General features: G+C 38.7%; 2 long non-coding RNA genes across 2 annotated transcripts; both read right to left on the bottom strand.

Annotated features, from left to right (window-relative positions):
• Positions 1-15651: 15651 nt before the first annotated feature.
• On the bottom strand, positions 15652-17148 carry LOC131180289 (uncharacterized). The gene is made up of 2 exons (XR_009149065.1): positions 16531-17148; positions 15652-16082 (listed from the first exon to the last, which is right to left on the bottom strand). It is a non-coding gene; the product is annotated as an uncharacterized LOC131180289 (long non-coding RNA).
• A 5313-nt stretch (positions 17149-22461) lies between these two features.
• Positions 22462-23826, bottom strand: LOC131180288 (uncharacterized). The gene is made up of 3 exons (XR_009149064.1): positions 23739-23826; positions 23233-23290; positions 22462-22655 (listed from the first exon to the last, which is right to left on the bottom strand). It is a non-coding gene; the product is annotated as an uncharacterized LOC131180288 (long non-coding RNA).
• Between the last annotated feature and the right edge of the window lie 167 nt (positions 23827-23993).

Below are 23993 nucleotides of genomic sequence, written 5' to 3'. Positions count from 1 at the left end.
AAACTCCCGTGGCACGTCTCCACTTCAACTATCCGGCTTTAATCCTATGACTAACATCCTCCTCACATCCCCCATCTACTTGAAGGACTGAGCCTAGATATTTAAAGTGATTACTTTGTAACAGCATTCACTCCATTCAAACTAACTCCTTCCCTATCACCAGTTTAGCCTTCACTGAACTTGCAATGCATGTATTCTGTCTTCGTTATACTTAACTTAAAACCCTTTGACTCTAGAGCACTTCTCCAAAGTTCTAGCTTTCTATTGACTCCTTCTCGTGTCTCATCTATCAGAACAATATCATCCGCAAACATCATGCACCAAGGAATACTCTCTTGTATATGTTTTGTCACTTCATCTAAAACTAATGTAAAAAGGTAAGGGCTTATGGCTGATCCTTGGTGTAATCCAATTGAGATCGGAAAATCTCTTGTGTCCGCTTCCACTGTGCGCACAATAGTAGTTGCTCCTTCATACATATCTTTCAATACTTGTATGTACCTAATAGATACCCACTTTGTTCTAACACATTCCATAAGACCTCTCTTGGAACACTATCATAAGCCTTCTCTAAATCAATAAAACCATGTGTAGATCTTTCTTCACATCTCTATATTTCTCCATCAAGCTTCTAATGAGAAAGATCGCTTCCATAGTTGAACGACCGGGCATGAAACCAAATTGATTGAGAGAGATAGAAGTATCATGACATAGTTGATGCTCCACAACTCTCTCCCACAACTTCATAGTATGGCTCATGAGTTTAATTCTATAGTTTGAGCAACTCAGTATGTCTCCTTATTTTTAAAAATAGGTACTAAAAGACTCTTTCTCCATTCATCAGGCATTTTCTTTGAGTTTAGAATCTTATTAAATAATTTAGTTAACTATGCCACTCCCATATCTCCCAAATACTTCCACACTTCAATTGGTATTTCATCAAGTCCACAGGCTTTACCCACTTTCATTCTCTTAAGTGCTTCCTTTACTTCTAAAGATCGAATCCTTCTAGTATAATTTACATTCTTTTCTATTGTTCTATAATCTATATTCACGCTTATTACCATTTTGACTATTATTAAAGAGATCATTAAAATAATTTCTCCATCTTTCTTTAATGTCCTCATCTTTCACCAACACTTTTCCTTCTTTATCCTTAATGCACCTAACTTGATTGAGATCTTGACATTTCCTTTCTCTACTCCTTGCTAATCTATAAATATCTTTCTCCCTTCTTTAGTTCCAAGTTTCTCATATAACTTTTCAAAGGCCCGTGCTCTTGCTTGACTAATCGCTTTTTGCCTCTTTCTTTGCTATCTTGTACTGCTCATATGCCTCATTATTATCACATTTAGGTAATTTCTTATACTGCTCTCTTTTTCTCTTCAACGCCTTTTGTACTTCCTCATTCCACCACCATCTCTCTTTGAGGGAGGTCCATGTCCTTTAGACTCTCCAAGTACTTTTCTAGCTACTTCTCTAATCTTTGATGCCATCCAGATCCACATATCATTGGCCTCCATATCTAGCTTCCATACTTCGGACTCGAGAAGCTCATTTTTGAACTTCACTTGATTTACTCCTTTGAACTCTCACCACTTTGTTCGAGCTACACTATTTCTTCTGACCTTACTTGAATTGTTCCTAAACTTGACATCCAAGACAACCAACCTATGTTGCCTTGTTAAAGCCTCTCCTGGAATGACCTTGCAATCCTTGCATAGAGCTCTATTTGTCTTCCTGGTTAAGAGGAAGTCGATTTGGCTTCTATGTTGCCCACTTTTGAAAGTCACTAAATGTGACTCTCTTTTATAAAGTAGGTATTTGCTAGTATCAGGTCATATGCCATAGCAAAATCCAGGATGCTTTTTCCCTCTTCATTTCGATTGCCAAAACCAAAACCTCCATGAACATTCTCATAACCTTGTCTATCACTTCCTACATGTCCATTCAAATCTCCACCAATGAAAACATTCTCTTCATTCGGTATGCTTTGCATTAAATCATCCATATCTTCCCAAAACCTTTATTTACTCTTACTGTCTAGTCCTATTTGTGGGGCATAAGCACTAACTATATTTATTGTTTCTCCTTCTAGTACTAGCTTTACTAGTATAATTCTATCTCCTACTATTTTCACAGCTACTACTGCATCTTTCAATGTTGTGTCTATGATTATAGCCACTCCGTTCTTGTTTCTCTCCTTTTCGGTAAACCACGCTTGTACTCGAATTACCCGCTTCCTTACTTTTCTCTCCTACCCATTCAGTCTCCTGAATGCAAGCAATATTCACCATTCTCCTTTCCAAGGTATCCACAAGCTCCATTAATTTTCCTGTAAGTAATCCAACATTCCAAGTACCAACACTGATCCTCCTCCTATCCTGCTCCTTCCTAATTGGTCTCCTTCTATGATATCTTCTATTGTTTTCTATGTCTATCTTGTGTTCTGTTCCACTATTTGTTCTACTATCTGTCCTGTGGACTAACTTCTTTACCCACACCCGTCCATGATGTGGGAACCCTTGCTCACTTAACACCACACCCGGGCGCCGGCATGACGCGTCGCTTTCGGTGAACGCCCTACACCCTTGCATATTTATCATTACACCTGGCTCCGGCGCACAAGGCCGTTAGTAGAGAATGCCCCAACGTTTATATCATTTGAATCCGAGTAAGATATAATATATTATATTTAAAATCTATAATTTTAATTTAAAGTATTAAATTTATAAAACTTTAATATATTAATTATTTTAACATTATTAATAAATAAATATTGTCACACCTTACCCCTCTGTAAGGCATCACATGATCCCGTAGAATACCTAATGAACTACCGCACTTCACCTACCGATAACTCATTAAGTACCCTACAAGGGATTTTAAAACAATTTTCCTATTTTTGATAAGTGGTGAGCATTTCTAATAAGTGTTTAAAACATTTAGTTGAAATTAAAACTAATTAATATTTTTGGCCATTTTAGTTTTCCGCAAATTTTATAAAAATTTTGACAGAGTTTCCTCTGTATTTTGAGAAAACCGTTCTTCGAATACCTGTAAAAAGCACTTCTAAAAGTTTTTCTCAACCACTACTTCAGTTTCACAATCAAACTCAATCAATTTCTCAAGATTCACAAGTTCAATAATTCTCAAAATACTGCCAATCAATATCATTCATATTTCATTAAAAACAAAACAATTTGTACACAACCTTACAAATTTATATCAAAAGAAACACAAACTAAACTTTATTACAAACTTCATACAAATTTGTGTACAAGCTGCTCAAGACCCATTTTTACATGTCCATACATTTATGTGCAATATATACATCAAAAGGAGTATTTACAGTTAGGGTATAAATTATACCCGAAGGCTTCAAGCTGATGACTTCACACACCTCAAATACCGCCGCTTCCTCTAGTCTCAGATCGCATGACAAAGAATAAAGCTATCACGAGTACTAGGACTCAGTGGTGCACAATATACTAAAATAATCTTTATGCAAAGCTTAAAGCACATTCATTCAAAAATTTGACTAAACATGAAAATTAAATACAATCATGCATTGTAAGATTTTACATGTAAACCAAGTTCATTTCAAAGTATCAAAACACATTTCATAAAACCCACAGTTAGATCACGCCATTCGAAACAAATAGAATCTCAATAGCCAGAGGCTAAAGAGAAATTACATGAATCTCGATAGCCAAAGGCTAAAGAGAAATCATATCACAAGGCTAGCTAGCTCAAATATATGGATATCCATTTACATCCTCTTCTACTGGCACACCTCAACACTTCTCCAGAGAAGGAATCAAAATTCGAAACTAATTACCCCCACTAGTCGTGCTAGTGAGGTGTTCAATATATGGTCATGACACTGTGGTTTCAAAACTTATCTTAACAATTTGCTAAACATTGTCATTTCAAATATACACAATAACTTTCACAATTTAAATCAAACATCATAAAAATGCTATAATCCAATATTTCACATTATTCAAAACATTATGCAAAAGATGATTATAAAAGTATATGTTGTGCACAAACCTCAAACGAGTCGCCTGTTGGCCTTGACTCGACTCCTCGGGTTCTGTCCCGGTATTCTTTTCCACTGAAACACGAAATTTTCCAATGTTTCAGTACTAAAACTTAAAATAAATCCAAAATAAACTTAACTTCACATTTACCTAGCTCTAACGTGTTAAATTCGACGTTCTCAAAATTTTGTGTTTGAGTTACTATTCATCGCACTATTCAAGTCAAATTATTGACTTTCTAAGGCTTAATGGGTATGGGAACTCCAACTTCACCCACATACCACATTTTTGTCACCAAACGTGTTGGTTTTGGTCATTTGTTTAAAGCTTAGGTTATTTTGGCAAAATTGCCAATTTTCGCTTTGGTTCTCCGGTTGTACTGTTCCATTGGTCGATCTACTGTTGGAATTTGACAAAACTTCCTTCATAGAAAATGTTCCTTATTGTCTTAAGTGTATTCTCATTTTTGGATCACCCCAATCGGAGTTTTGTAGCTCAAGTTATGGCCAAAATAAGTTTACTGTTCATATGTACTGTTCATACTGAGATTTTAGTGCTGGCAGATTTTTGGTCTAACTTTGGTTAATAATTTGACCAAGTTAAGTTCATAATTTGGTCTCACTTTCTTCATATGAAATGTTGTACTATGTCTTAGGTTTCCATCGGTTCAAGAATCGCCTAAATCCGAGTTTTCTAGAGAGAGTTATAGCCATCCAAACATTGCTGCTCAATGAAAATTCTGCAGAATCTCAGTACAGTAATTTAATTTTGCTCAATGATTTTGAAAGGGTTAGTGGCCTAATTTGGGTTGGTGTTCTTCATGAAAGTTTTAGGTCTATATCATATCTAATTGCTAGTAAAATTTCAGGTCAATTTGACCTACCTAGCTCGAGTTATGACCAAATGAACAGTTACTATTCATTTGGTCAGTTTGGTGCAGTGGCAGCCAGCAATCAATTCACTTTGGTCAATTGTTTCACCAAGTTTTGGTCAATTTTTGGCCATGGTTCCTTAATGAAAATTGTGCTCTTTTATGTCTATTTTCATCTCCAATTGGTGGCATATCAATTGGACTTGTAAAATTTGAGTTTTGGTCCTTCAGTGGTTTGGTCATGCTGCCAGCAGCATGACCATTTACCTCCGAATTTAGTTTTCATTCCTATCATTCCCACACAAGTTATTTGGTCATAATTGACCATTATTTCATTTCACAATAGGTTAAACATGCCATTTATGCATTTCTCCAAATTTTGGTTCATAAACCCTAGCATTGAAACCCTAACTCACTCATTCAATCACAATTGGTGCATTTCCATCTTAACACCATACTAATGTAAGTTTATTAACATCTTTAATTCCCTTTAAACACATCAAACCATACCAATCATACTCCCATCAACCAAGCCAAAATTTCAGTTTAGTCCTTCTCCCATGATTTTATTTCATTTCAAGTTTATTTACAAGCTCTTGATGCCACACTAACACTAATTAAACAATAAAAATTGAAGTTTATAGTACTATACCTTGAGCAGAATTTTCTTCCTCCTTTTCTTCAAATTTTTCTTCTTTCTTTTCCTTGAATCTTCTTTCTTAGTTGCCCAAACAAGGTCTACTTATGGTAGGACAATTTTGTATGGTTGGATTTTAGTTTTTCAAGCTAAAAAATGAGCTTTCATGGTGGTTTTGTGAGGGAGAGAAGAGAGTGACGTTTTTGAGAAGATGAAGATGACTTTTTGTTGTTAATTTTTTTCTTTTCTTAATTTATTTTAGTTGATGGAAGACCACAAAATCCCATTTAATAAATAACTTAATTAATTTCTTATTGACATCATTCATGATGTCATCATCTTTAACTTTTCTATCTTCTTCTTCTTTTTTTTTTCTTTTTTTTTCTATTAGTTTTTTAATTTAATTCTCGATTCCGAAATTTTCTTTTCTCCGATTTTATTTGACAGTTAGGTCAGGAGTCAGCTCTCGGGGTCAATTGACCAAATTGCCCTCGCGGCTCATCCCGGTTTGCAAATAATCCAATATTTCTTCCGCCTCGACCTAATTATTTGACCGACTTAACAGCTTCTTTTCGTGATTTTCTTTTCCATCAGGTCCATAAGGGTCCTAAGGACCGCAGTCACTACTTTTTACGGTCAAATTTGAGTTTAAAATGACTTTAGCTGCGTTCCCGAGGAGGTCACTCATCGCGTGACTCTCGGCTGCTTAACCTCTTATGTTCCGTTTTTCTTATTTATAGTTAACTAATTAAACATTACTAATTATTTGTGTTTATGGCTTCTCAAGTTGTCTTAAATGTGGCTCTAATCTCCTTAATTGTCCGAACCGACACCGGTCACCGGAACAGTGAAATCTACCAGGCTATGCAAACAAGGGTGTTACAATTCTCCCCCCCTTAAAATAAATTTTGTCTCGAAATTTTACCTGGTACTAATCTCTGAATAGCTGTGGGTACTGTCTCCTCATGTCCTCTTCTCGTTCCCAAGTAGCCTCCTGGCCCGAATGATGGCTCCACAACACTTTTACCAACGGTATTTGCTTGTTCCGTAGCTGCTTCACCTTATAAGCCAGAATCACTATGGGTTCTTCCTCATATGTGAGGTCTGGATTCACTTCAATTTCATCTACTGGTAGTACATGAGATGGGTCTGATCGATACCTCCTCAACATAGACACATGGAAGACATTATGTATCTTTTCCAACTCTAGAGGTAGTGCCAACCGATATGCCAAAGGACCCACTCTTTCCAAAACCTCATATGGCCCAATGAAACGAGGACTTAGTTTCCCTTTTCTGCCGAATCTCATAATCCTCTTCCAAGGAGAAACCTTGAGGAAAACTTTCTCACCCACTACATACTCAATATCTCTTCTTTTCAAATCAACATAGGACTTCTGACGGTCTGATGCAGCTTTAAGTCGATCTCTGATCACCCTAATTTTCTCTTCAGTCTGTTGGACAATTTCGGGTCCGATCATCTTTCTTTCACCCACGTCATCCCAACACAACGGGGTTCTACATTTTCTGCCATACAAAGCTTCATATGGAGGCATCCCAATGCTTGATTGGTAGCTGTTGTTGTAAGCAAACTCAATCAAAGGCAAGTGTGTATCCCAACTACCCTCAAACTCAATCACACAAGCCCGTAGCATGTCCTCCAAAATCTGAATTACCCTTTCAGACTGGCCATCTGTCTGTGGGTGGAATGCAGTACTAAAGTTCAATCTAGTTCCTAGGGCTCTCTAAAGACTATCCCAGAATCTAGAAGTGAACCTAGGATCTCTGTCTGACACGATGGATACTGGCACTCCATGCAATCTCACAATCTCATCGATGTATAACTTGGCCAATCTTTCTAAACTGTAGTCCATTCGATCTGGCAGAAAATGAGCAGATTTAGTCAGTCTGTCAACAATGACCCAAACTGCATCATGACTCTTCTGTGTCCTCGAAAGTCCCATCACAAAATCCATCGTTATTCTTTCCCATTTCCATTCTGGTACTGGTAGTGGATGTAACAACCCAGCGGGTACTTGATGTTCTGCCTTTACTTGCTGACAAGTTAGGCATTTGGATACAAACTCTGCCACATCTCTTTTCATAGCCATCCACCAGTAATGCTCCTTTAGCCCTCTATACATTTTTGTGCCACCAGGGTGAATGGCAAAAGGAGACTCATGTGCTTCCTTCAAAATGATCTGCCTCAAATCAACATCATTAGGAACACATATTCTGCCTGTGTAACAAAGAAACCATCATCTCCGATTGAGAATTCTCGTTTCTTGCCCCGCTTGACTTCTTCCATCAACTTCGATACTTCTAATCATTCGAAAGTACCATTCTAATATGATCAATCAACACCGGCCGTACATGCCATGCAACCGTTGTCCGCCTCATCATTAATCTCTAAACCGCATGTAATGATCTCAACTCATGTACCAAAGACAAAGGAGTAACTCGAGACTTGCCATAGTCTTGCAACTTAAGGCGCCACCACAACATTAGCTTTCCTCGGCGATAGTCTATCGCATAATCATAGTCTTTTATCAACTCTAACCATCTCCTCTGCCTCAAATTCACTCTTTTGGGTGCCCAAATACTTCAAACTCTTATGATCTGTGTAGATGTAACACTTTTCCCCATATAAATAATGTCTCCAGATCTTAAGAGCAAACACAATGGCTGCAAGCTCCAAATCATGTGTTGGATAATTCCTCTCATGCGGTTTCAGCTGGCGTGATGCATAGGCAATGACATTTCGATCTTGCATCAACACACAACCTAACTCGTTGTGAGAAGCATCGCTGTAAACTGTATATTCTTTACCCGGTGTGGGTAAAGTTAGGACTGGAGTTTCAGTCAAACATCTCTTCAATTCATCAAAACTCTGCTGGCATTTATCCGTCCACTGAAATTTTACATCTTTTCTAAGCAGCTTGGTCAATGGAGATGCCAACATGGAGAATCCCTTCACAAATCTACGGTAGTATCCAGCTAAACCCAGAAAACTACGAATTTCTGTGATATTTCTGGGTGGCCTCCAATTAAGGACAGCTTCAATCTTACTTGGATCTACCTTAATGCCCTCTTCTGATACTACATGCCCCAAAAAGGATATCTCCTTCAGCCAAAATTCACACTTTGACAATTTGGCATATAGCTGTTTCTCCCTCAAAGTCTGTAGTACAATCCGCAGATGTCTGTCATACTCTTCTGCATTCCTCGAATAGACCAATATATCATCAATGAATACCACAACAAACTGGTCGAGGTATGGTCTGAAGATAGTGTTCATCAGATCCATAAAAGTAGCCGGAGCATTAGTTAACCCGAATGGCATAACCAAAAACTCATAATGGCCATAGCGGGTTCTAAAGGCAGTTTTAGAAATACTCTGCTCTTGTACCTTCAGCTGATAATAACCTGATCTCAGGTCAATTTTGGAGAACATACCGCACTTCAACCGATCAAACAAGTCATCAATGCGGGTAATGGATATCTATTCTTTATTGTCACCTTATTCAACCGCCGATAATCAATACACAAGCGGAGAGTGCCATCTTTCTTCTTTACAAACAACACCGCGCTCCCAAGGTGACACACTAGGCGGATAAAGCCCTTGTCAAGCAATTCTTGCAATCGCACTTTCAACTCTTTCAATTCTGCAGTGCCATTCTATATGGCGTTATGGAGATTGGATCCACACTGTGCATAACATCAATTTCAAATCGCACCTCTCTTTCTCGAGGTAATCCCGCAATTCATCAGAAATACATCCGAAAATCACATACGAGGGATGTCCCTTAGTGCCGACTCCCACTTGGGTGTCTATCACATGTGCCAAGTATGCTTCACACTTTCTCGATCATCTTTCCGCTAGTGCAAATTAAATGATGTTTGATGGCGAAATGCCTCTCCCCGTATGACCACATCACCGCACAAAGGGAGACCAAAAGTGATCGCTTCGCCTACAAATAAATCATAGCATGATGCCTGGCTAACCAATCCATGCCTAAGATAATATCATACTCTCTGAAGGGCATCTCAATCAAGTCTGACAGGAAAACATGTCCTTGGATCACCAAAGGATAGTCTCTATAAATTCTGTTGACCCGGACCTCTTGTCCTAACGGACTAGTTACTAGCACTTCAAAACCCATTTGCACACATGGGACAGCAAGTGAACTGACTATGCTAGCACTAACATATGAATGGGTTGAACCCGGATCAAACAATACAAATACATCTTGACCAGAGATAGAGAATGTACCAGCTACCACATCAGAAGTCTCAGCCTCTTCACGTCGTCTCATTGCGTAGATTCTGGTTGAAGCACTTCCTTGTCCTGACTGACCAATTGTGCCCTGACTGCCTGAAGCAGTGCCTCTACCTCTGCCTCTTCCTCTGCCAACTGACTGTGAACTTCTGGGAGCAGGACTCTGAATAGATCCCTCGGCAGTAGTAGGAGCTGGGCTATATCTCGGAGCACTAGTACAGTCTCTTGCTAAATGACCCTTGCCTCCACAGTTAAAGCAGGCTCCAGTGGCCCAATAACATTCCCCCCCATGAATCTTGCTACAAGTCTCACAGGGGCGGGCAGAATGTGAACCTCGCTGATCACGACTAGACCTAGGGGTCTCGACTGTAAAATCTGCCCGCCAAATCTGCCACCTCGACCCCTGCTGGGTCCACTAAACTTCTTTTTCTTTCCAGAGGTAGCACCAGAACTCTGTTCAACTGATTTTTCCCCCTTGTCTTTTTCTAATTTCTCGACTTTTTCCTTCACTGGGTTTGCTTCTGCTTCAACTCTCTCCAGTTCAAGTGCTTGAGACATAAGTTCTGAGAAGTTGCTGTGTCGAAATCCCACAACTTGCATCCTTATGCTGGGCTTCAAACCCGTCTCAAATCTCTTGCATCTTGCCTTACTGGTAGTAAGGAGACTCTCCGCATAGTGACTCAAGCGGGAGAACTCCCTCTCATACTCAGCCACTGATCTATTCCCTTGTTTCAAACTCAAAAATTCTTGCAACTTCTGATCAACATATGCGTCTGGGATGTATTTCTGTCTGAACTCTCTGATGAAGTCATCCCAGGTTAGCATTGGTGGTTCAGCCAAGCTGTGGGGGATAGTCTTCCACCAGTCATACGCATCCCCTTGCAATAGAGACACAGAATACTCAAGCTTCAATTCATCTTGGCAAGGCTTCTTAAATACTGGCCCATTCTTTCAAGCCATTGCTCGCCTCAAGTGGGTCCATCAGTACTTTAAATTCTGCAGCCCCATACTTCAATAACTTGTCATACTGTTCGCCGAGGCAGTGGTTGTGCCATGTGTGGTTGGGGTGGAGCTTGAGCAGCATACCTCACCATTTGTCAAAACATCGCAGCCATCTCTGGCGAATTGTGCAGAAATCGCGCATTTGTGGGGTGTCGCTGACCCACCGACATTCGTAAAGCTGGGCTTCCTCTTGTGCCTCGGCTTCAGCATCGCTCAACTGAGTGATCCCCTTCTTCCATAACAATTTGGAGTAGGGTATCTCCTGAATAAGTAACACAAGGAGATTTCCCTCCGTTAATTCATATTCATGATGTAATGCACTGTATGTAACAATTATGGACATTGAGCAGTTGTACTTAACAAAGAAAAGACACAAATTCACAATTGAAAACATAATTCAAAAACTTGCTCTGATACCACTAAAACATGTCACACCTTACCCCTCTGTAAGGCATCACATGATCCCGTAGAATACCTAATGAACTACCGCACTTCACCTACCGATAACTCATTAAGTACCCTACAAGGGATTTTAAAACAATTTTCCTATTTTTGATAAGTGGTGAGCATTTCTAATAAGTGTTTAAAACATTTAGTTGAAATTAAAACTAATTAATATTTTTGGCCATTTTAGTTTTCCGCAAATTTTATAAAAATTTTGACAGAGTTTCCTCTATATTTTGAGAAAACCGTTCTTCGAATACCTGTAAAAAGCACTTCTAAAAGTTTTTCTCAACCACTACTTCAGTTTCACAATCAAACTCAATCAATTTCTCAAGATTCACAAGTTCAATAATTCTCAAAATACTGTCAATCAATATCATTCATATTTCATTAAAAACAAAACAATTTGTACACAACCTTACAAATTTATATCAAAAGAAACACAAACTAAACTTTATTACAAACTTCATATAAATTTGTGTACAAGCTGCTCAAGACCCATTTTTACATGTCCATACATTTATGTGCAATATATACATCAAAAGGAGTATTTACAGTTAGGGTATAAATTATACCCGAAGGCTTCAAGCTGATGACTTCACACACCTCAAAGCCATTTGCTCCTCTAGTCTCAGATCTCATGACAAAGAATAAAAGCTATCGCTGAGTACTAGGACTCAGTGGTGCACAATATACTAAAATAATCTTTATGCAAAGCTTAAAGCACATTCATTCAAAAATTTGACTAAACATGAAAATTAAATACAATCATGCATTGTAAGATTTTACATGTAAACCAAGTTCATTTCAAAGTATCAAAACACATTTCATAAAACCCACAGTTAGATCACGCCATTCGAAACAAATAGAATCTCAATAGCCAGAGGCTAAAGAGAAATTACATGAATCTCGATAGCCAAAGGCTAAAGAGAAATCATATCACAAGGCTAGCTAGCTCAAATATATGGATATCCATTCACATCCTCTTCTACTGGCACACCTCAACACTTCTCCAGAGAAGGAATCAAAATTCGAAACTAATTACCCCCACTAGTCGTGCTAGTGAGGTGTTCAATATATGGTCATGACACTGTGGTTTCAAAATTTATCTTAACAATTTGCTAAACATTGTCATTTCAAATATACACAATAACTTTCACAATTTAAATCAAACATCATAAAAATGCTATAATCCAATATTTCACATTATTCAAAACATTATGCAAAAGATGATTATAAAAGTATATGTTGTGCACAAACCTCAAACGAGTCGCCTGTTGGCCTTGACTCGACTCCTCGGGTTCTGTCCCGGTATTCTTTTCCACTGAAACACGAAATTTTTCAATGTTTCAGTACTAAAACTTAAAATAAATCCAAAATAAACTTAACTTCACATTTACCTAGCTCTAACGTGTTAAATTCGACGCTCGATATTTTGTGTTTCTGGTTACTATTCAATACACTATTCCAGTCTAATTATTGACTTTCTTAGGCTTAATGGGTTTTGGAACTCCAACTTCACCCACATACCACATTTTGGTCACCAAACTTGTTGGTTTTGGTCATTTGTTTAAAGCTTAGGTTATTTTGGCAAAATTGCCAATTTTCGGTTTTGGTTCTCCGAAGTTGTACTGTTCCATTGGTCGATCTACTGTTGGAATTTGACAAAACTTCCTTCATAGAAAATGTTCCTTATTGTCTTAAGTGTATTCTCATTTTTGGATCACCCCAATCGGAGTTTTGTAGCTCAAGTTATGGCCAAAATAAGTTTACTGTTCATATGTACTGTTCATACTGAGATTTTAGTGCTGGCAGATTTTTGGTCTAACTTTGGTTAATAATTTGACCAAGTTAAGTTCATAATTTGGTCTCACTTTCTTCATATGAAATGTTGTACTATGTCTTAGGTTTCCATCGGTTCAAGAATCGCCTAAATCCGAGTTTTCTAGAGAGAGTTATAGCCATCCAAACATTGCTGCTCAATGAAAATTCTGCAGAATCTCAGTACAGTAATTTAATTTTGCTCAATGATTTTGAAAGGGTTAGTGGCCTAATTTGGGTTGGTGTTCTTCATGAAAGTTTTAGGTCTATATCATATCTAATTGCTGGTAAAATTTCAGGTCAATTTGACCTACCTAGCTCGAGTTATGACCAAATGAACAGTTACTATTCATTTGGTCAGTTTGGTGCAGTGGCAGCCAGCAATCAATTCACTTTGGTCAATTGTTTCACCAAGTTTTGGTCAATTTTTGGCCATGGTTCCTTAATGAAAATTGTGCTCTTTTATGTCTATTTTCATCTCCAATTGGTGGCATATCAATTGGACTTGTAAAATTTGAGTTTTGGTCCTTCAAAGTGGGTTTGGTCATGCTGCCAGCAGCATGACCATTTACCTCCGAATTTAGTTTTCATTCCTATCATTCCCACACAAGTTATTTGGTCATAATTGACCATTATTTCATTTCACAATAGGTTAAACATGCCATTTATGCATTTCTCCAAATTTTGGTTCATAAACCCTAGCATTGAAACCCTAACTCACTCATTCAATCACAATTGGTGCATTTCCATCTTAACACCATACTAATGTAAGTTTATTAACATCTTTAATTCCCTTTAAACACATCAAACCATACCAATCATACTCCCATCAACCAAGCCAAAATTTCAGTTTAGTCCTTCTCCCATGATTTTATTTCATTTCAAGTTTATTTACAAGCTCTTGATGCCACACTAACACTAATTAAACAATAAAAATTGAAGTTTATAGTACTATACCTTGAGCAGAATTTTCTTCCTCCTTTTCTTCAAATTTTTCTTCTTTCTTTTCCTTGAATCTTCTTTCTTAGTTGCCCAAACAAGGTCTACTTATGGTAGGACAATTTTGTATGGTTGGATTTTAGTTTTTCAAGCTAAAAAATGAGCTTTCATGGTGGTTTTGTGAGGGAGAGAAGAGAGTGACGTTTTTGAGAAGATGAAGATGACTTTTTGTTGTTAATTTTTTTCTTTTCTTAATTTATTTTAGTTGATGGAAGACCACAAAATCCCATTTAATAAATAACTTAATTAATTTCTTATTGACATCATTCATGATGTCATCATCTTTAACTTTTCTATCTTCTTCTTCTTTTTTTTTTCTTTTTTTTTCTATTAGTTCTTTAATTTAATTCTCGATTCCGAAATTTTCTTTTCTCCGATTTTATTTGACAGTTAGGTCAGGAGTCAGCTCTCGGGGTCAATTGACCAAATTGCCCCTCGCCGGTTCATCCCGGTTTGCAAATAATCCAATATTTCTTCCGGCTCCCTGACCTAATTATTTGACTGACTTAACAGTTCTTTTTCGTGATTTTCTCTTTTCCACTGTGTCCATAAGGGTCCTAAGGACCGCAGCGTCACTTTTTACGGTTCGAAATTTGAGTTTAAAATGACTTCGCAGTCGTTCCCGAGGAGGTCACTCATCGCTGTGACTCTCGGCTCATTTAACCTCTTATGTTCCGTTTTTCTTATTTATAGTTAACTAATTAAACATTACTAATTATTTGTGTTTATGGCTTCTCAAGTTGTCTTAAATGTGGCTCTAATCTCCTTAATTGTCCGAACCGACACCGGTCACCGGAACAGTGAAATCTACCAGGCTATGCAAACGGGGGTGTTACAAATATAATTTTATATTTATAATTTTTTAACAATATTTGTGACGACCCAACCTATGGGCCGGACCGGCACTAGGACCTGGGCCAGCCTAAAGCCCCCGAGGCCCGTAGTAAGCCTAACTGTTCATTTACCCAATTCTAAGGCCCATTTGGGCCCAATTTCAAGAAAACAAACGGACAGAGTCCGGCCATAAAATGGACTTTCCAACGGGGAGTTTTTGACTCACCCGACCTGTAAACACAATAATACTCAATTGGGGAGCTCAGCTCACCCTCCACATACTCATAGCATCATAAAAGAAATGGGAGCTCAGCTCCCTCATCCAATCCATCAAACAGACATAGAATATTAAGTTTACAGGTCCAACATGATAATAATATTACAGACCAAATTCAAATAAATACTGCTAACACATGCGGAAATTCTAGGAGTAAATAAAATTACACAAATATTGATAAACAACCTGCGAAGTATAAAAGCAAGTTAACCCAGAATAAAATATCCTCCTGTGGCCTGTAAAAATTTTTGAACAGGAGTGAGCGTTCGACTCAGAGAGTAAAATATCAATTTTAACCATAATCTCTATAACTATCTAGTACTAATGCAACCTATGGAGTGAAATGCAACAGCAACAACATTTTCACATCATAGCATCAAAAAGGTAATTTGGAGCACTCACACACCCTGTAGTATCAATCATAACATATGGGAGCTGATCCCCTATACAGCTCTCTTAAATCCAACCTGGTGCCAGCGAATTACTCAAGCTCGGACTTCCACTTAATAACCAAATCGAGGGTCCCAGCGAATTACTCAAGCCGTGACTACCCCTCGAAGGATCGGGTCCCAGCGAATTACTCAAGCCGTGACTACCCCGTCCTATCCATAGTCCACACCACATCACAAGCACGCCAACGCACGCACACTGCTCCAAATTACCACAACAACATCCATGGCACATCAACAGTTATGAATGCAACATAAATCGTGCCTAGAGTTTAACTACATAAATATATGCATATAAGTGATGCATGGGCATGCTTGAACATATAATAATATCGAAATTACAATTAAAATTAATATTCTACTCACAGACTTGACGATGGTCACTGAGGCGGCTGGGCGGAGGAAGAAGGCTGTCCCGGCTCACCTGACAATTTTTATTACAATCATTTAATAAATTTGACTCAATACAAACAAAGAAAAAGACCAATACGTCCTAAGTCGTGCAGAAAATCCGGCAGAGTCTCTCCTATACCTAGGACCTACCCAACCTGCAAAATGGCTCAAAACACACTTCTATATTCACAATCCATATATCCACAGTTCAATCATATCACACAGCCCCTCCTGGGCCCATCAAATCAATCATCCATCACAGTATGTAATATTTCAATTTAGTCCTTATAATTGACCATTTTTGCAAAAACTGCCCAAATAAGCTCTAAAAATTCTAAAACTTTGCCCCGCGGTCCTTAGCAATATTACTAAGCTATTGCAAAAAGAATCATAATTTTCTAAGCTACCACAAATATTTTATGGATTTTTAATCCTATTTAAACACTAGAAAATTACGAAAAAGCAAGGTTCGGGTTTACCTTTGCCGATTCCGACTTCGGGAACGCACTCGGGACATCTGACAATGGGGGGCTAGCCAAAACCTCGGTCCAATTCGGAGACTTTTCCGGTAACGGGTCTGTCGGGCCGGAATTTCACAGACCCGGTCAACTGTCGAATTTCCGCGAATTGAGGATACCTACACGAAGCCCAATAATAATATATAAAATCAGGGGTGTTACATTCTTCCCCCCTTACAGAAAATTCGTCCTCGAATTTTACACAAGGCAGAATAAAGTACATGATTACACATTGAACAGATAAGGGTACTTGCTACGCATGTCCCGTTCTGACTCCCAGGTGCACTCTTCCACTGACTGGCTCCTCCACAAAACCTTAACCATAGGGATCTGTTTTGATCTTAGCTGTCTCACTTGGTAGTCCACTATGGCTACAGGTTGCTCCTCAAATGTCAAGTTCTCTTTTAGCTCTATTACATCTGGTTGTAGTACATGAGAAGGATCTGGAATGTATTTTCTGAGCATGGAGATGTGAAACACGGGATGAACGTGAGAAAGATTGGGTGGTAGCTCCAACCGGTAGGCAACTGCTCCAACTCTATCAGTAACCTCAAAAGGTCCGATATACCGAGGTGCCAACTTGCCTTTCTTTCCAAACCTCATAACTCCCTTCATTGGAGAAACCTTCAGGAATACATAGTCGCTCACTGCAAACTCCACATCCCTCCGTCTGGGGTCTGCATAACTCTTACGCCATCTTGAAAGTCAAGCTGCTGCTCTCGATTAAAGGAACTACCTTTGAAGTGTACTGCACTAGGTCTACATCATGCACCTTCGTTTCCCCCATTTCTGTCCAACACAGAGGAGACCTACACTTTCTTCCATATAATGCCTCATAGGGTGCCATCCCTATGCTGGAGTGATAACTGTTGTTGTAGGCAAACTCCACCAAAGCTAGCTGCTCATCCCATTGACCTCCAAAATCCAAGACACTCATGCGAAGCATGTCTTCCAGTGTTTGGATTGTCCTTTCGGACTGTCCGTCTGTCTGAGGGTGGAAAGCCGTACTGAAGTTCAACTGTGTGCCAAGTGCCTCCTTTAACTTTCTCCAAAACCGAGAAGTGAACTGGGGCCCTCTGTCAGATATTATGGAAGCCGGAACTCCATGCAATCTGACTATTTCTCGAATGTAGAGCCGGGCGTACTGTGCCACAGAATATGTAGTATTTACAGGCAAGAAGTGAGCTGATTTGGTTAGACGGTCTACAATTACCCATATCGAATCATATCCTCGCGTGGTACGAGGCAACCCAGTCACAAAATCCATAGTGATCATTTCCCACTTCCATTCTAGGATAGGGAGCTCTTGCAGCTTCCCTGACGGTCTCTGGTGTTCAAACTTCACCTTCTGACAAGTCAAGCACTTGGACACAAAGTCTGCTATGTCTCTCTTCATGCCATTCCACCAATAGCTATCTTTCACATCATGGTACATCTTGGTGGAACCTGGGTGGACACTGTACAGTGTATAGTGTGCTTCTTGCATGATTTCATTTCTGAGATTGTCTACATCGGGCACACATATCCTCGAACCATGCACTAGGGCGCCATCATTGGCAAATCCAAACTCACCACCTTCACCTTGCTGTACTCTTTCTATAATCTTCATCAATTGTTGGTCTCTGTGCTGGGAAACTCTAACTCTGTCCCTCAAGTCCGCCTCACCAAAAATGAGCCAACAATACCCCTCATCCGAAAGATCTAGGATTAAACCTTGATCCATCAACTCATGTACTTCTGAATCAACCGTCTCTTCTCTCACAAATGTGCGCCAAATCGCTGTAAGATTTCTGCTCAAGGCATCTGCTACAACATTGGCCTTCCTGTGGTGGTACCGATGGTGCAATCATAGTCTTCGTAAGCTCCATCCATCTTCTCTGCCTCAAGTTTAAATCCTCTGTTGGAAGATATACTTCAAACTCTTGTGGTCGGTGTATATCTCGCACACTTCACCATACAGTAGTGTCTCCATTTTCATTGCAAAGTCTACACCGCCATTTTCAAATCATGGGTGGGGTAGTTCGCTCATGCCTCTTCACCGCCTTGAAGCATAAGCCACTACCTTTCCATTCTGCATCAAAACACACCCAATGCCAACTCGAGGCGTCACAATACACGGTGTATCCTTCACCACTCACTGTAGTGCCAACACAAAGTGGTTAGACACTCCTTATCCTCATCATTATAACCGACTCTATCGAGCTCTCTTCCCGTCCTTTGCATCTTATCCACTTCCCTTTTCCTATTTTTGGTATTGTTGGTATCTTTTCAACTCTTTGTATTTATTCCTTAATTTTAGTCCTATCTCATCCTTACACCTTTTCCTTCGAAGATGTCTATCCCATCATCAACTTTAACTTTCTTTTTATTTCTTAGTCTTATCTTGATTACTAGTTCCGTTACTTCAGGAATTCTAACCTTACGATTTTCTCCTACCAGCACATTCTTCACCTTTTGTAACACTTATAATTAACCATAGAAAATTCGTTTTTGTAACCCCTTTCCCAACTTAACTATCAGAACATTATCATTTCCTACCAGCCTTAGTAGGAAATTGCTCATCCTGGATGGATAGGAGCTTCAGAAACTATAAGTTCCATCTGAACTAATACGGCTGTGGGAAATGTGTGTCATGCCTTAATTCTAAATAAGATACTTCACGTGTTTATTCTCCTTAATATAATCACATATACTGTCTACAACTTTCCAAACTTCAACCTCAAATTACCCATTGGCAATAATTTCATCTATTGAAACTCATCCACAATTAGTATTTCCTCCAGCTCATAGTTTAAAACAGTTGCAAGCCTTAGTAGCTAACTCAATTTAACTCATGTCATTACTCTGTTCGTCCTTTCATACTTAATACTAGGTATGCACTTACTGTCATTCTCATATCAGGAAATTATGTATGAATTTGTGCCTACCAAACTCTCAATAACTAGGTCTCCTTGACTCAGTTTCTGTTCCTTATATAACCTTCTAAAACCAAAAGCACAAGCTAAACTTGAAAAGAAAGAAAAATATCCTCTTATATTCAACTACGCCAATTGTCCATATAATAACGTTTAACCTATGTTTCTTGGTATTTTTCTTCAAATTTCATCATCTCTTAGCACAATTGTGCTCTACCTATAAGATATCATCTGCATGAACACTTTACCGTACCATTGTCCTTCCTGACATAATATTTTATAATTTATTAACTTTACTTATACTCGACCAATGATTCATATCTATCATCGTTTATATTGTGCTATTAACTTTTGTTGATTCCTGAAAGATTTCTCTCACTAATAAATTCTTCCAACACCAATTCCACCCTTATCTATGGTCATTAATTTGATCCTTGAACTTTCTAGTGATTTATAACCACCCAGACTTGTCACTTTTCGTTCTACTCCTATCGTTGTTCTCATTTATTTCTTCACTGCAAAGTGATTCGGTTGATCACACTAAAAATGTTTGCCTAACATTCATAACGAACCTCTAACTACCTTCTCACTATCTCAAAAGTCTAACCTAAAGCTTATGTGTCATTATCTATAATTCTTTCCACTCATCATACCTATTTGATCCCTTAGATTGACCTTTATTCAACTTACTACTTACTAACTTCATTTTCTCTACCTAATTAGGTAGTCCGCAATACCATCGCACACCTTCTAGCATTTACTCATTATTATGTTATTCCATACCTCCATCACTATTCTCACTAATGTGGTCCCATTTTGGGTTTTCCATCTTTGTCATTCACCTTGCCAAGAATAACACTTAGCCTACCCTATATCTTAACTTTGTTCCTTTTATTATGCGCTCTTCAGATTGTCCTTCCGTTTATCTCCTTTGTCTTACCCAAAATAGAACTTAACTATTCTATCCCTTGTTCCATTCTTCTTCCTAACATGACAGCTGTACCTACAAACTATATCTTTCAGAGTTTCTACCACGTTATCACATGTCTATGCTACTCAGATTTGGTCCTTTGACCACTCTAGCTAGTACTTCCACTAGCATTTAGATTATATTGCATCTGCAATCAATTGTCCAAACTTTCATTCTGCACTTTCTCTATCCATTGGCCTTCTATAATTTATCTTTGCTAATTTATTACTCTTGACACTATTATAATTAGATTATACTATTGTTTTGAACGATATGAAGTTAGAAAGGAACTCAGGAAATTACAGTCATACTTTTTTTTTGTATGATTTATATTCTTAGCTTACATAATACCCTTACTACCTCGAGAACTGATTCTGCAGTAATTTTATTTATTTGTTATTATTATTATTATTTTCCATGTTTACTCAACTAGCCAAACTTAAGATTCCGGCTACCCAAACCCGTCATCCAATTCAAAGGATTTACATCCATCATGATCTGATTATATATGATTCCTATAATGGAACTTGTATCATCTGCAGGATACCCCAGCCAACTACTCTCTACCACACTCTACAGTCCCATCTGGGCACTATTTGGTTGGTCACCATTATTAGTAATAACTTTCGATCCCTTCTGAAAAGATAGGACTACACCCTAACTTGCTGCATCAAAGGTACTACATTTACCACCTTGCCCAAACCATGTCAAATTAATGACTCTCCTATCATATCATATCTCTGTGAATCATCAATTCATAGTTTCAACCTTCCCTAGGTAGTAGGGTTGCACTTTACACCTTGCTAATACACACAAGGTATTCTATTCTCACTAAGTTCTAAGCAAAACGTCTATCGTTCTGCAAAAACCATCCAAAATTCCATACCGAAGACTAGATGGTCTCACTCTATAGGCATCAAATTTACATTGAAACTAGTCCGAAACCTCTGGTCTGATGGCAACTCTTACTGTAACTCTAGCTCATGCTAGGGTAACTGAGTCACTAACTCTAGTTACCACCCAACTGTGACCTTTCGATATTCTAGCTCTAGACTCTTAACCAGGAGTTCCCAACTCCTCTGTAGATATAAAACTCTGTTCTGGCATAATTGTACCAAAACAGAAGCCATCCGCAAACACCCTCATTATGGAGCACCACGGGGATGCACGCAGCTCTATATAATAATCTCATGTCGGTACTGTAATCTGCAGCTTACAGAGCAGACATCGAGAACATTGTATAGTTACTACGATACGTCCGGACCGACTAGGCCTCCTAATTTCTTATCTCTCTCGAATCTTCTATTATCATAAACTTATTCTGACGGGGTCATCCACTGATGACTGCCTGCAGTGGTATCCTCATCCTTATCTAGGGCAACTGTACTTTCAAGACTCACGTTTATGTACTCGTGCCTTGCACGAAATGGGCACACCATTTAAACCCATACAGACAGAAACATAGCATTTCTTGGAGTACGTATCCTCATGATGGACCTCACATGTCTACTAACTCTATTTCACATTTCTGTGTACTCTATGAAAATCAAGACACTAACTGAGGTAATCTTATATTTTTCGAGGTATAACGTAGAATCTAGAAACAAAGAATTACAGGAAAAGACGAAAGAGAATCCTATACTCCGCATGTGACTCCTAGTAGACTCTTCCCAACACTTAGATAATTTTTCCCTATGAATCTGGAGCCTAAGCTCTGATACCACATCTGTCACAACCCAACCTATGGGCCGGACCGACACTAGGACCTGGGCCAGCCTAAAGCCCCCGAGGCCCGTAGTAAGCCTAACTGTTCATTTACCCAATTCTAAGGCCCATTTGGGCCCAATTTCAAGAAAACAAACGGACAGAGTCCGGCCATAAAATGGACTTTCCAACGGGGAGTTTTTGACTCACCCGACCTGTAAACACAATAATACTCAATTGGGGAGCTCAGCTCACCCTCCACATACTCATAGCATCATAAAAGAAATGGGAGCTCAACTCCCTCATCCAATCCATCAAACAGACATAGAATATTAAGTTTACAGGTCCAACATGATAATAATATTACAGACCAAATTCAAATAAATACTGCTAACACATGCGGAAATTCTAGGAGTAAATAAAATTACACAAATATTGATAAACAACCTGCGAAGTATAAAAGCAGGTTAACCCAGAATAAAATATCCTCCTGTGGCCTGTAAAAATTTTTGAACAGGAGTGAGCGTTCGACTCAGAGAGTAAAATATCAATTTTAACCATAATCTCTATAACTATCTAGTGCTAATGCAACCTGTGAAGTGAAATGCAACAGCAACAACATTTTCACATCATAGCATCAAAAAGGTAATTTGGAGCACTCACACACCCTGTAGTATCAATCATAACATATGGGAGCTGATCCCCTATACAGCTCTCTTAAATCCAACTTGGTGCCAGCGAATTACTCAAGCTCGGACTTCCACTTAATAACCAAATCGAGGGTCCCAGCGAATTACTCAAGCCGTGACTACCCCTCGAAGGATCGGTCCCGCCAATTACTCAAGCCGTGACTACCCCGTCCTATCCATAGTCCACACCACATCACACGCACGCCAACGCACGCACACTGCTCCAAATTACCACAACAACATCCATGGCACATCAACAGTTATGAATGCAACATAAATCGTGCCTAGAGTTTAACTACATAAATATATACATATAAGTGATGCATGGGCATGCTTGAACATATAATAATATCGAAATTACAATTAAAATTAATATTCTACTCACAGACTTGACGATGGTCACTGAGGCGGCTGGGCGGAGGAAGAAGGCTGTCCCGGCTCACCTGACAATTTTTATTACAATCATTTAATAAATTTGACTCAATACAAACAAAGAAAAAGACCAATACGTCCTAAGTCGTGCAGAAAATCCGGCAGAGTCTCCCCTATACCTAGGACCTACCCAACCTGCAAAATGGCTCAAAACACACTTCTATATTCACAATCCATATATCCACAGTTCAATCATATCACACAGCTCCTCCTGGGCCCATCAAATCAATCATCCATCACAGTATGTAATATTTCAATTTAGTCCTTATAATTGACCATTTTTGCAAAAACTGCCCAAATAAGCTCTAAAAATTCTAAAACTTTGCCCCGCGGTCCTTAGCAATATTACTAAGCTATTGCAAAAAGAATCATAATTTTCTAAGCTACCACAAATATTTTATGGATTTTTAATCCTATTTAAACACTAGAAAATTACGAAAAAGTAAGGTTCGGGTTTACCTTTGCCGATTCCGACTTCGGGAACGCACTCGGGACGTCTGACAATGGGGGGCTAGCCAAAACCTCGGTCCAATTCGGAGACTTTTTCCAGAACTGTCGGGCCTAATTTCATGAATCCGGTCAACTGTCGAATTTCTGCGAATTGAGGATACCTACACGAAGCCCAATAATAATATATAAAATCAGGGGTGTTACAATATTTGTCCTATATAACTTATCTATTAAATTTTTTTAAAAAATACTATATGTATTTTT

This window comes from Hevea brasiliensis, chromosome 5 (genome assembly GCF_030052815.1).
Source record: "Hevea brasiliensis isolate MT/VB/25A 57/8 chromosome 5, ASM3005281v1, whole genome shotgun sequence".
In the NCBI taxonomy this organism is placed as follows: domain Eukaryota; kingdom Viridiplantae; phylum Streptophyta; class Magnoliopsida; order Malpighiales; family Euphorbiaceae; genus Hevea; species Hevea brasiliensis.
Note: the sequence above shows the minus strand (reverse complement) of the source record. Positions and strands in the feature narration are given on the sequence as shown.